The 13,022-nt window shown below is 51.8% G+C and overlaps 1 long non-coding RNA gene across 1 annotated transcript in view; it reads left to right on the forward strand.

Moving 5' to 3' along the window:
* Positions 1–6,421: 6,421 nt before the first annotated feature.
* Positions 6,422–13,022, forward strand: part of LOC103548791 (uncharacterized) — a 34,094-nt gene continuing 27,493 nt past the window's right edge. The window contains exon 1 of the long non-coding RNA XR_011538053.1: positions 6,422–6,630. This is a non-coding gene — a long non-coding RNA (uncharacterized lncRNA). The remainder of the gene's footprint in view (positions 6,631–13,022) is intronic.

Genomic DNA, 13,022 nt, shown 5'->3' on the forward strand with positions numbered 1-13,022 from the left:
TCCACCAGAAGCTCTTACTCGATTTCTATCAAAACAGCTTCATGTTTATCTGTTTCACACATCGGAGCTCTACCTAAGGCTTCATAGAAAGAATTACCGTTAAATGAAAAATTTGAGAAACCACTATATAAATATCTCTAGGTTGCACGCCGCTTCTGTGTGACGTTCACCAAAATCAGCGTGTGGGTCTGTATGAGCATTGACAGCAAACGATTTTGTGGATGCAGCCATCCCTTTAGAGACTTTTTTGTATCCAAAAATGTGAGCATAAAGTTCTACTATGAGCTAAATTGGTGCTCTGTTTAAGAGGAATGCTTTGTCTCTAGAAAAAATGTAAAATAATGTCACACTGTAAAAGCAAATAGTAGTGTAACACTACCCTATTCCACTGGATCCATGAATTCAAACCACTTTCATATCCCCCCGCTACAAGCACCCTTCTCCCAGAGTTATAATATCTCTGTTGGTGTCACTAGTGGCTTCTCTCTCCCGTCTGGGTCGGGTCGTCTATTCTTAGAGAAGAAATTGCATTGGGTCGTCAGTATTCTGGGAGATCAGGAGCTGCTCCACGCATGTCCGCAGGAGTGAGAGCTCAGCCCAGCCCAGCAGCCATGTAGTCGCTCATTAAAAACCGGTCTCCACAGCTCTCCTGGGTGTTAGAGTCTTAATTTATTAGAGGGTAAAATATGTTTTGGCATAAGCTTCTATTGAATCTAGTTGTAGCTTGAATATTCCCAACAGGATTTGGTTATGGCCACTTTAAAGGTAACAGTAGCCTTCGGGGTTCGAGTAATTGCAACATGGCATGTGAGGAATCTATGCAGAAAAAAATGTGTCCCTTGTAAGAAACCAGGACATTTATTTGAATTGATAAGGCGTGAAGAGAACCCAAAGCGCGGTTCACAGACTGGGCTCTGTGCCAAACGAGCCGGGCCTCACGTCTGAGCCATGAGGCGGGGGTGACCGTTGGGAATGGAAGGCCACCTAGGTGTGAGTTCCAGATCGTTTCCTTCCAGTTGAGGGGCCCGAGGTTCTCGGTGCCCCATAGCCCCTCCCCTCACCGTTTTAGCATGTGAGTCTCCCTTCCAACTGCCTGCACCTGTGTTTCCGGCCTAAGACTACCAGAGCGAGCTCTACTATGCACACAGTAGGCCCGCAGGGCTGGGGCAATAATGCCTCGGCAGATGCTGAGGGCAGCTAGTGAGTTGGCAGATGACTCTCTCAGCTCCCTGTCCCCTTAGGGTGGAAAGAGGGATTACGCTCCTGTGGGTCTGAGTGTCCCTTGCTTGACATGGCTCCCTGCGCTGGCTCTCTCTCCTCCCTGTCTCACCTCCTCACTCCCCTCCTAGTATTTCCTGGGACCACCTCCCAGATCTTCCACTTGTGCAAGAATCCTTGTCTCAGGCTCTGCGTGGGAGACACTTGACCTGAGACAGGATAAAGTGAGCCCACACAAGTACGTTGTCGGTACTTACTCTGTGCTCTGATCACACAAGTGATTTCTTCCTTCTGTCTCTGGGTAGGTCCTGGAGCCTGGGATGTTCCCAGTTCGTGGATGGCAATAACACAGCTCTAGCTCCAGAGCAAGAGGAGACGTGCAGACAGGGAGTCAGGATTCTCCTGGGAGCACCACTGTGGTTTCATGCATCTCTGCCCCCCTGGACCAGATCATCCTCGATTCCCTGCAGGAGGTCACGTGTGGAGAGTTCAGACCCCTAGGGGTGTGAGCTGGGATGGGGGAGGCCTGGCAGCAGGAGGGAGGCGGGTGAGGGTGGGGGCTGCCGAGTAGCTGGAGCCTCTGGGAGGCAGCTGGTCCACGATAAGATGTTGCAAGGGCAGCAGGAAGGCTCAAGGCCAAATTCCAACGTTTTCGCTCAGGTAGAGGATTTTTGGTGGCGGGGGAGAGGGGCGCGTGCTCTGTAAGCGAACCATCGCTGACTCCATCTCCTTTATCTGTTGCCCCAAATGGTGTTATTTCCTCCCCCGAAAATGTCTTCTAGCAGCGTAGACAAAACGTGAGTGTTACTTCTTCTATCGCATTCCTCCCCTGCTCTCGTGCCAGCCTGGGCTACTGACGTTGCTTATCAATTTATGCTCTTCTTGTACAGACTCCCCCCGCTCTGGGGCCCGCTCCCATGGACCAGAGCCCTGAGATGCTGCCAAGGCTCGGGCTGGGCCGGCCCGGAGGGAGCCGTATTATATACATTTGTACACAGACACTTAAAAATAAACCCGCCGGCCGGCCTCGGAGCGCCTCCTTGGCTGACAGGAGAAGTGCTCGGTTTGGGTGCTGGCCCCCGGCTGCCCGGTCCGCAGTACTCAAGGCCTTCCCCGTCACGCTGGGAGGTTCAGCCCGGGACCCGAGGGACGCCGGGGAAGTGGAGAAGCTTCTCAGAGGAGGCCCCGTCCTGCCCGGGGCCTGGCGGATTAGAGAAATACGTAGAATTTCCAAATTTAGCATTCAGGAATCGCTTCGTGTAAACAAGGGCGGCTTGCACGGCCGAGATGCGAAGTAGATAATGCCAAAAAAGTCCCCCTTTGCGACTGAATTCTGTGATTCTGCAGCCAACCTCCGAGCCGACTGTTGGTGCAAGTGGAGAGTGGCTTCCTGCTGTCCGTCTGCATGGGTGGTCGGGCTGCAAATGAAACATCCAGGCTGACAAATGCTTTTACAAAGGCCAGATTATACACTGTAAACCTACTGTCAGCTGGGCAGAAGAGAAATCTAAATGCCTCTCTACCATTTAAAGATTTAATTTGGCCGCAAGACGAAAGCTCTGCTGGAGCGAGCCGAGCGGCCCAGCGTTTATAAATCGCTGTCGGAGCTGCAGCGAGCTGGGAGGAGGGCACCCACCAGCCCGACACAAACAGCCTTCCCGATGCTTCGGGAGATCTGGGTATTGTTACCGAGACAAAGTGCTCCAGAGCAAAGGAAAGCAAAACAGAATTTCTGGAGGGGACCAAGTCTAGGCTTCGCTGAGATCTCGGGAGCATCCAGGTTCACCGAGTGTCAAAGGGTGAATTATTTCAAGGGAGAAAATAGAGCAACCTGTGGACCAGGAAACATCCCACTGGGGAGGATGCTCCAGGAGGGGAATTGGTTCTTGATCCCCTTTGCTGCATGTGTTTGTGGGAACCCAAACCCACAACTTTCCCGGAAAGAGCCAGCCTTCTCCCCTGGATGTGTGGAGGGCGGGTGGGGAGCAAGGGCACTGAAGATTCTGCAGCCACACGCCTTCGCCACCTGGACACTCCACTCAGCGCAGACAGGCAGCAGAGTCCTGATGTGTGGACGAGAGGAAAGGCCGGGGGAGAAGGGCTTTGTGGGGACTCATCTACCAAAGTGGGGCTCTGCTCTCCAGGCCAGGTCCCTCCCCCCTTCTAGCCTCTCACAGCCACATCAACAGCGAAGGCATCCATGGGAGTCTTGTAAAGCCAGGCTGCCTGGGGAGGGGTGGCTTGTTATTTCAATCCAGATCCTTGCATCCTCTTGGACATGGGAGAGTCAGGGTCTCAGGATCTTGTGAGCCAGAAAGAGCCTGGGGAGGCTGGATGTGGCACAGTGAGTGACCAGACTGTCCTTCTCCATAAGTGAAACCAGAGGAGGAGTCATTGTTCAATTCTCGCATCCAACAAATGTTTTCTGAGCACCTGCTATGTGCCTAGCACTATTCTAGAAGCTTGGGAAGCATGAATGTACAGAGCAGGTAGAGGTCTCTGTTTCCATGGAGCTGACATTCCAGAGGGAGGAGACAGACTGAATTAGAAACATAATTAACAAGGAAATCATGCAGAGGAACAGCTGATGCAAAGGCCCTGGGGCAGGGCTCTGCCTGGAGGGGTAGAAGAGAGAGAGGCATGGAGTCCAGTGTGGCTGGAGCAGGGAGGGAAGGGAAAGTAGGGGGCAATGAGGTCAGAGATATGATAGGAGTTGGACGAAGGGGGTGGGCCAATGGTGTAGGGCAGGACTGGGCAATTTGGGAGCCACCAGTCTCATGTGGCCCTTTACATTTATGTTAATTCAAATAAAATCAAGCTAAAAATCCACTCCTCAACTGCACTAGCCACATTTCAGATGCTCAATAGCCACACGTGGCTGGTGGCTACTGTACTGAATGGCGCAGATCCAGAACATTCCATCATTGCAGAAAATGCTACCGGGCAGCACTGCTCTAGGGTAAAGACCATAGTCCGAACTGCGGGTTCTGCCCTGGCAGACATGGGAAGCCGTTGCAGGGTTTTGACAAGAGGACTGACGTTTTCTAAGGGTGCCTCCGGCTGCTGTGCTGAGAAGTGGTTCTGGAGAGACAAGGGGGAGATTCACAGGTGTGGTCCGGACAGAAAGTGACCCGCGCCAGGTCACTCTGCACATCAGTGCAGAGCCGGGTCTATGTAGAACCAGGTCTCCGTCTGGGGGTCTTCTCATTAGGCAGGGCCTTGCTCCTCTATGCATTGAATTATAGAGGCGCATATTCGCACGTGTACACGTGCATGTGCATGTACATACGTGTATATATACCCCCATAGAGAGGTGCATCCATGGTGTGTATATGTAATATGACACTTGTATGTATGTATGTCCATACTTACACGTATGTATGTATATATAGAATTTTTCCAATGGGCGTGTTTTATCTTTTTCATAGCTTTATCGGAGTATAACTTACATACCGGAAAATCCACCCTGTTTGAGTGTCTAATTCACTGACCTCCAGTAAATCGACCGAGTTGTTCATCTGTTGACACAATGCAGCCCTGTGCGTGCTCTGAGCAGGGATCCGGAGCAGAGGGTCCAGCTTGCGTTTTCCGGGCTCTCTGACAGGTGTCCCCAGCGTGGCTGCGGCCGGTTGGAGCAACTGCCCCAGCTGGAAAGTGTCCTCCCCTTGGGGTCACGGAGGTGCAAGTGGCTTGTCACTGGGAAGCACTCACACGTAAGACAGGCAAACCCTCAGACAGCCCTTCTAGAAGAGATGTGTCGCATCTGTTCCTGCCCCCCGACGCCCCCTCTTCCTTCCTCTGGCGGGCGGTGTCTCCCCATCTTTTCTCAGAATCTCTAAGTATCTTGCTTTAGTCCTGGTTTTTCCAGCCTTCTGGCCAAAAGTATACACAGGAAAAATACACAGAGAGGCTGGGCGCCTCTCCCCACCGAGCTAACATTTAGGGGAAAGAAGATTAAACAGATAGTCCAGGGTTGGCTTGTATTACTACGCTACCCTTTAAAAAGCAAAGGGTTTTAGCAAAAAAAAAAAAAAAAAAATCCAACAAAGAGGGAAATAGTTCCAAGCTCTTTAAGAGAAACGATCTGGTTTATGGAGCAAGGTCTAGTCTCAGCCTTCTAGGTCTTTCTAGTCGTCAAGACGGTCACTCATTCATTTATTCATCAAGTATTAATTGAGGGCCTACTGTGTGCCAGGTCTACTCTACAGAGACGAGTCAGGATCGGTTCTTGTCTTCAAGATGCCCGTAGTCCACTTGAGGACAGGAGGGGTTTTGTGCAGACTGTTTATTACTTTCCATGAGCCTCGACGTCTGGGGCATTCCTGGGAGCACAGAGAGCATAGGAGTTCGGAGGAGAAAGAGAAGGAGGGCTGAGACCCGGTGAGCCGCCACACGTCAGGCTCTTCCACCGGGGTTTGTGTGCGACCCTTCCCACATGCCCGGCTGCAGTCACTGTCATGTGGTTAACGCACTGCCCCAAACTTCACAGCACAAGACGACAAGGACTTTCCCAGGCTCGTGGGCTCTGCGCGTGCGGAATTTGGACAGAGCACAGCGGAAATGGCTCGTCTTTGCTCTGCAATGGCTGGGGCTTCAGCGAGGAACATTCCAAGGCTGGGTGACTCCGTGGCGGAGGGCTGGAATCGTCCAGAGGCCCCCTCTGGGCTGGGAGGACCCCAAGTCTCCAAATGCTCCCTGATATGCCTTCCCGGGGCCTCCTCGCAGAGCTTGGGCTGCCTCCAGCACGGCGGCCTCAGTGTAGCCAAACTTCTTCCGTGCTGGCCCAGCGCCCCAACAGATGCATTGCAAAGAACAAGGTGGAAGTGTGTCACCTGTTATGGCCAGCCTCGGAAGTCTTGCCGTGACACCTCTGTTGCATTCTAGCGTTCATAAGTGAGTCACAACCCCGCCCGGACTCAGAGGGAGGGACACACCTCTTCCTGGGAGGAGGGTCACACTGTAGACGTGCGTGTTGGATGGAAGACGTTGCTGTGGTCATCTGTGGGAAAGGTCATCTGGATGACAGTTGAAGGAAATGGGGCACAGAGAAGTGAAGTAAGTTGCTCAAGGCTACACAGCTGCAAGTGACTCAGCCAAGATTTGAGCCTCAGTTAGTGTCCAGGCTCCTCTCTCTGTTTTTCCAGATCACTGTGGGCAAGGACGTGTCTTTCTCTTGGCTGACTGCTCTGACTTCTGCGGGCCGCAGCTTTTCCATGACCCCCACGTTCTGTGCTCCTTGTGCTGTCTCCCTCCCGCCCTCCCTCCTGCAGACGGAGCTGCAGCCCGGGCGCAATTTCAGTCGAGAGCGGGAGCCCCGAGTGCTTGCTTATCACTAATAATATTTTCCCCCTGAGCTGAATCCCTTTCACATCCGGTCCCTCAACTCGTCTGGACTAGAAGCCATAGCCGAAGGTGAGTGTGAGCTGCCCCCTCTGAAAACCTCGCAGGGAGGGGAGAATGGGGGGTCCCAACATGCTGGGGACCCCCACAAGTAGAGCGAGAGTCTGGGGAAGCACGCAGAGTTTTGTGATCCTTTTCAAAACTCAGAGCTGCTGGGCAAATGCATTCTGCTGAACTGCCGTTTTTACTGTTATGATTAAAGTTTTGAGATTTGAAAAAAATTAGCGGAATGTTTAATTTAATGGAATATTGTATGGCAAGAAAAGCGAGTGAAGCCCTGATTCATGCTACCATGTGGATGAAGCTTGAAAACATTTTGCTGAGTGAAAGAAGCCAGACACAAAGGACCACATATCGCATGATTCCATCTAGGAAAGGTCCAGAATAGGCAAACGCCTAAACACAGAAAGCGGGCTTGTGGTTGCAGAGTTACGGGAAAATTGGTAGTGACTGCCAGGTGTCCGGGGTTTCTTTTTGAGGTAAAGAAAATGTTTAAAGTTGAATTGTACCCTGTAAACTGGCGAATTGTTTGTTTGTGAATTATATCTCAAAAAGGCTGTTAAAAATAAATTTCCTTGTTTTTCATACTGCATTTTCTTGCTACACGTTCACTTCGGAAAAATTAAGAACTACAGATATTCAAAAAGAAGAAAGTAGACACCACCACCCTACCGCTTAAAAATAAGCCCCACGGACCCCTTGGCACACGTAATTCCAAACACACCAGCTTGAGTGTTTCATTTTTGTTGTTTTACAGTTTTTGGCTGGTTTTTGTTGTTGACGTTGTTTTCTAACAAGTGTGAAATCACAGTGTAGAGAATGGTTTGTGTCCTGACAAGTCTTCGAAACGTCTGTTTTCTGGACAGAACGGATCTAATTAGACTGTGGAGATCCGATAAACACTGCAATTGCAACCACGGAGCGGAAGCTCGCTGCTGGGAAGGGCAGCGGCCCAGGGCCCTGCGCAGTTTCCACGGAGCGGAAGCTCGCTGCTGGGAAGGCAGCGGCCCAGGGCCCTGCGCAGTTTCCACGGAGCGGAAGCTCGCTGCTGGGAAGGGCAGCGGCCCAGGGCCCTGCGCAGTTTCCACTGGGCGGCTGCTGAACTCAGGTTTCGTAAACAGGAGAGTCACCACGATGGTTTCCAGAGCCGAGCATCTGTCCTGGCTGCGGGGCATCTGGTCAGGCCGTGGACGAGCTCCGGTGGGAGGCCAGCGGGTGATGGTTCAGGTCAACCCTAGCAGGGGGGTAACGATCGAGGCAGAAGGTTTCACCCCCAGAAATCTTTAAACCCCACTTACTTACCTATTCATTTATTTGTCTGGCTTTTTAAATTAAAAGGAGCAATTTATGCCCATAGCTACAAAAATCAACATGTACAAAGAGGAGCAGAGAGTGGAAGAAAATCTTCTTCTCCCAGACTCTGTATCTCTCCCTGGAGCCCACCAGCATGGCCAGTTCCATGCATGTTGGCTGTGTATACATAAGCTGCATCCTGCGCGCTTTCCTCTCCCCTATGCCCAACCACAAGCTCAGAAATCAACTATATGCTCTCTTCTCTATCTGGCTCTTTAATTAAAAGAGAATATACATATATATATATCTTGAAGATTGTTCTATATCAGCGCACACAGATGTGATTTTTCTTTTTGACAGCTGTATAGCATTCCACTTTATGGGCATACCATAATTTATTAAACCAGTCCCCTATTGACAGATGTCGGTTATTTTTTGCATTTTGCTATTATAAATGGTGCTGCAATGAGCGATGTTTTACATATGTCTTTGCCTCTTACGTGACTAAAGCTGCAGAATAAATTCTTGGACACTGAATTGCCAGCTCATTGAAAATTCTGATAGCTCTCGCATAGCTCGTTGCAAACTGTACCTCTCCAATTGTCCACAAGATCGCCTGCTCTGCCCCAATTTGGGGCATGTCTTTGATGACTCGTAAAAGGGAACAGGATACAGGTGTCCTTCTCCGCTTCCCAGAGTGGGGGAGGGGAGTTCTAGGTTGTAGTGGGTTTCCCCTTGTCCCTCAGTGGAGCGTCAGCTGCCCTGTGTCCAATCTCTGCAAGACCCTCAGGTCTGTTACAGCGTCTGCTGTAGACGATGCTGCCTGCGCCTCAGCATCCTCCTCCTTCCCTTCCTTTATTAATAAAGCCCCCAGCTTTTAACGAGGCCACGGCCACCCATCTACAGCCTTGCTTGAAGCTAGACGTGGCCATGTGACCAAGCTCACACCTTCAGGACGTGAATGGAAATAACCAGGCAGCCTCTGCATCTCTTCATCTAAGGAAATTGCCTGCCTGCCACTTCGTCTCTTTCCCCAGCAACTGGGAGACGGAGACCATACACTGATGGCCCAACAAGGTGGATGGGACCTGAGTCCCTGGAGGATACAGGGGGCTGGAAGAAGCAGCCCCTGCTCCCTGTGTCTGTAAGGGGGACAGCGGAGTGAAAACTCACCAGCCATCCAGGGTTGCTCAGCTTTGGGAGGACCAGGAGACAAGCCTAGGGCGGGAACTCGGCATCAGTGAGGGGACTGGAGAGAAGAAAGAGAGGCCTGGTTGGTGATCCCATCTTGGGCATCCCTGCAGAGTCCAGAAGGAGCCTGCAGGCCTTGAGGAATGGGCGAGTTGAGGTCCTCATGAATACAGGGGGCTCCGTGAGCCGGTGACCTGGCCGTTCCCGCTGATGGGGTGGCCACTGCTCCTGAGGACACTGGGTTTTGCAGGGATTACCCAACTTGCAGGCTACGTAATTTCTTGGAAATTGCAAAGCAGGTTGCAAAGCAGGTTGGAATTCTGAGGCCTCACTGCCTGGTTCCAGCTGCTCCAGGAACCAAATCACCAACCAACAGCTGGAGCGAACACTCATAAAAAGTCACCCGGCCTCTGCCCTCTGGCTGCTTCCTGGAAACTGTTCTCAGCAGGCCCTCCCCGCCCACGCAGAGAAGCCCAGATCCGATCTCCCCACCCAGCCCCTCAGTGGCAGAGCCCTGGAGTTCCTGAGACTCCCTAAATCATGCTGGCTGTTGGCTTTGAGTGTTTCTGGAACCCAACTAAAGGAAAGGAAGCCGAATAACCATTAATACGACTTCGTTTTCTCCCTTGGCTCTTGGCTCCTCGCAGACATTGGAGAAGTTGTCCGGGCATCGAAGTAAATGGGCCATTGAGACAAAAGAAGTCACAATGAGAAGGGCTTCAAAGGTGGCACCTACAAAGAAGAAGTGGGTTCTGGTCATCCATTTATCACTTATCTAAAAGATACGCGCTCGACTCTTCTGTCCGCAGATTGCGGTGCAAGTGGCTGGGGATGCAGGAGGAAGACGGCACGGCCTCGCTCGCAGGGGGCTGATGGCCACCTGAGCCAGACGCCCAATAATCACAGATGGGAACTGCAATAAGAGGGGTGTGGGGAGTTAAATAGTGTCCCCCCAAATTCACATCCACCCAGAACCTCCAGATGTGACTTATTTGGAGACAGAGTCTTTGTAGATGTGTTTAAGGTAAGGATCCGATGAGGTCACACTGGGTCCAGATCACGGTGGGCCCTAAATTCCATGAGAGTGTCTTTATAGGAGACAGAAAAGGACATGCAGAGACAGACACAGGGAATAAGGCCACGCAGCATGGCGGCAGGGGTTGCAATGATGTGCTAACAAGCAAAGGAAAGCCCAGGATTGCCAGCAACACCAGCAGCTAAGAGAAAGACGTGGAACAAATTCTCCCCTTGAGCCTTCAAGGAGAGCACGACATTGGGGACACCTTGATTTTGGACTTCTGGCTTCCTGAGCGGTGGGAGAATAAATTTCTCTTGTTTCAAGCCACCCAGCCAGTGGCAATTTGTCCAGGCAGCCACAGGAATCGAACACAGGTGTATGAAGACCTGCGGGTGCACAAGGGAGTGTGGCTTCTCCTCCCTGGAGAATCAGGGAGGGCTTCAAGGAGGAGGTGACAGTCAAACTGAGCCCTGAGGATGACAAAGAATTCGCTGGGCAGACAAGGGAGGAGAGATTGATTCCATGCAGAAGGAAGAGCACATGGAAACACGCAGAGACGCCGATGAGCACAGCTTGTTTGGAAAATTGTAAGCACTTCGATATTGACGGAACGTGGGTAATGAGGATGGCAAAGAGGAGGTGAAGTTGTGAAGAGACTTGGGTGCCTTGCTAAAGGATATGGCCCTTCTCCTCAGACTGACGGGAGCCACTGAAGGTGGTGGAGCAGGGAAGAGCATCACTTATTATTTTTAATTGAAGAATAACATACACATAATGAAGCGGCCAGTTCTGAAATATACACGCACCCAGGTCAAGCTACAGATTTCCAGTCCCCAGAAGAGGCTCTCTGGGCCCCTCTCCAGTCAATGCTCAGTTCCACAGAGGTAGCTCTGACTTTCACCAAAATCATAGATTAGTTTTGCCTGTTCTTGACCTTCATGTGTGTTGGATCTCGCAGTACACATCCGTGCGTGCCTGGCTTCTTTCTCCTGACATTCAGCTGTGTTACTGCGAGCAGTGGTAGTTTCTTCTCCTTGTTCCCAGTACAGTATTCCATTGTATGAATGCCACAGTTTATTTATCCATCCACCTGTGGATGGAGGTTTCCAGTTTGCGCTTCACGAACAATGATGCTATGAACATTCTGGCACGTGCCTTTTGGTGAGCATGTGCATTCATTTCTCTGGGAACGCACCCAGGAGTGGAGGCGTGGGTGCTGGGATGGTTGTAGATTTAGCTTTAGGAGGTATCCTGGAGGCATTGTTAAGTAGGCTTAGTGGGGCTGGTATTCACCAACGTGCCCTTACTGATGGCTTATGGCTGGCGTCTGTGCCGCCTGGCTGCTGCACCGTCCCGATGGGCCCTGTTCATGCCCTACTGGTGGTTACACATTGTCATCGTCCTAGACTTGATCCTGGTGGGGGGGTGCGTCCAAGGAGGGGAGGGGAGGGGAGGGGAGGGAGGAGACCAATTATGAGAGCATTGCCGAGTGATAGGGACGTTGGAGAGGTAATGATTAGCAGGTACTTAGGAGATAGTTCCTGGGGACCAGCTGGCTGCGGTGACTGAGGAAGAGAGTTGGGGTCGGCTCCAAGACTTCCTTCTTGATGGCAGGTTAAGTGGTGACGACATCTCAGGAGGCAGAGAAAGAGCGCAGAAGCAATAATGCATTTGAGGGGGGCAAAAAAAATTTAATTGTGCATCCTTTCATCCCCGGGTGAAGCTGTGGGAGACAGATGCCTCTTAGGGTGGGGGTGTTTACAATCCCCCTTCCCTAAGAATAGCCCCTGCAGGCCCCTGACGCCTCATAGCTGATTGTCCGGAGGCGGTCGGCTGACTCAGTTGAGCAATCAAAATCTCTCTCAGGGACTTGAAATTTTGAGCTGAGAGAGGTGGAATCTGGGAGTATTGAGCAGAGCCGCATTAATGGAATGTTCCAGAGAGCGAATCCATGAACTCTGGTGGCCCGGTCCCCAGGCATGCCCTCATTCCTACCTTTCCTGATATTTGATTGCTTCAACAACTGGGTTCCTTCAAATCCGGGCCCCCTGCTGCCTGCATCAGTCAGAGCTGACCCACCGCTGTGACCCACCACCCAGCACCGCAGGGTCTTACCTGATACGGCTGATTTCATCCTCAGCTCATTCTGCAGGGCGCTCTGCTCCAGGCCAATGCTCGGGGACGAGGCTCTATGCCTCCTGTGGCTCTGGGCTCCTCTCGGTCCCCGGAGGGAAGGGTAACTCATACAAGGTGTTGATAAGCCAGGCGTGAAGGGAACTCTTCGCTTCTGCTCATATGCCATTGACCGTGGCTGACTGCAAGGGGTTCTAGAAAATGTGGTCCAGTCTGTGTCCAGGAGGAAGAGGAGAACGCAGACGCTGGTAAGAATGGCTCTGTCACCCACACTACCCCATCACACCCACCCTAAACTGTCCAGATTGTGACTGATACTTGCAACTAAAGGATTCTCGACAAGCACGGGCTCGGCGGCCCGAGGCTCCGGCTGAGAGAGGCAGCATGCACTGCTTCTGCTCCGTTTGAGACCATTTGCTTTTGTGTGTTTCCAAGCCCTGGGCATCAGGCCTGTCAACCAGATTCTTGGAAATTCCTCAAACAGTAAAATAGAGCGGGTTTGGGCAGCATCCAAGGGAGGGGAAGCCGCTGTTCCCGCTGCGGGCGATTCCTGCTCTCGCGGTGCCCTCGCCCCTTTCCACCGCTGACCATGAGCGCGGCCTCTGTCTCTCTGCCTGTCATTCCTGCACCTTTGGTGTCATCGGGTCTCCACTGGAGGGATGGACAGGAGGAGCTATGTGGGGTGCTGCTTTGCAGCTGTGCTTAAAACAAATGTGTCCCGCAGGAGCTGGAGTCAGAAACTCACCCTGTTGAATCAATATTCAGCAAG

Source organism: Equus przewalskii, chromosome 3, assembly GCF_037783145.1.
Source record: "Equus przewalskii isolate Varuska chromosome 3, EquPr2, whole genome shotgun sequence".
In the NCBI taxonomy this organism is placed as follows: Eukaryota; Metazoa; Chordata; class Mammalia; order Perissodactyla; family Equidae; genus Equus; species Equus przewalskii.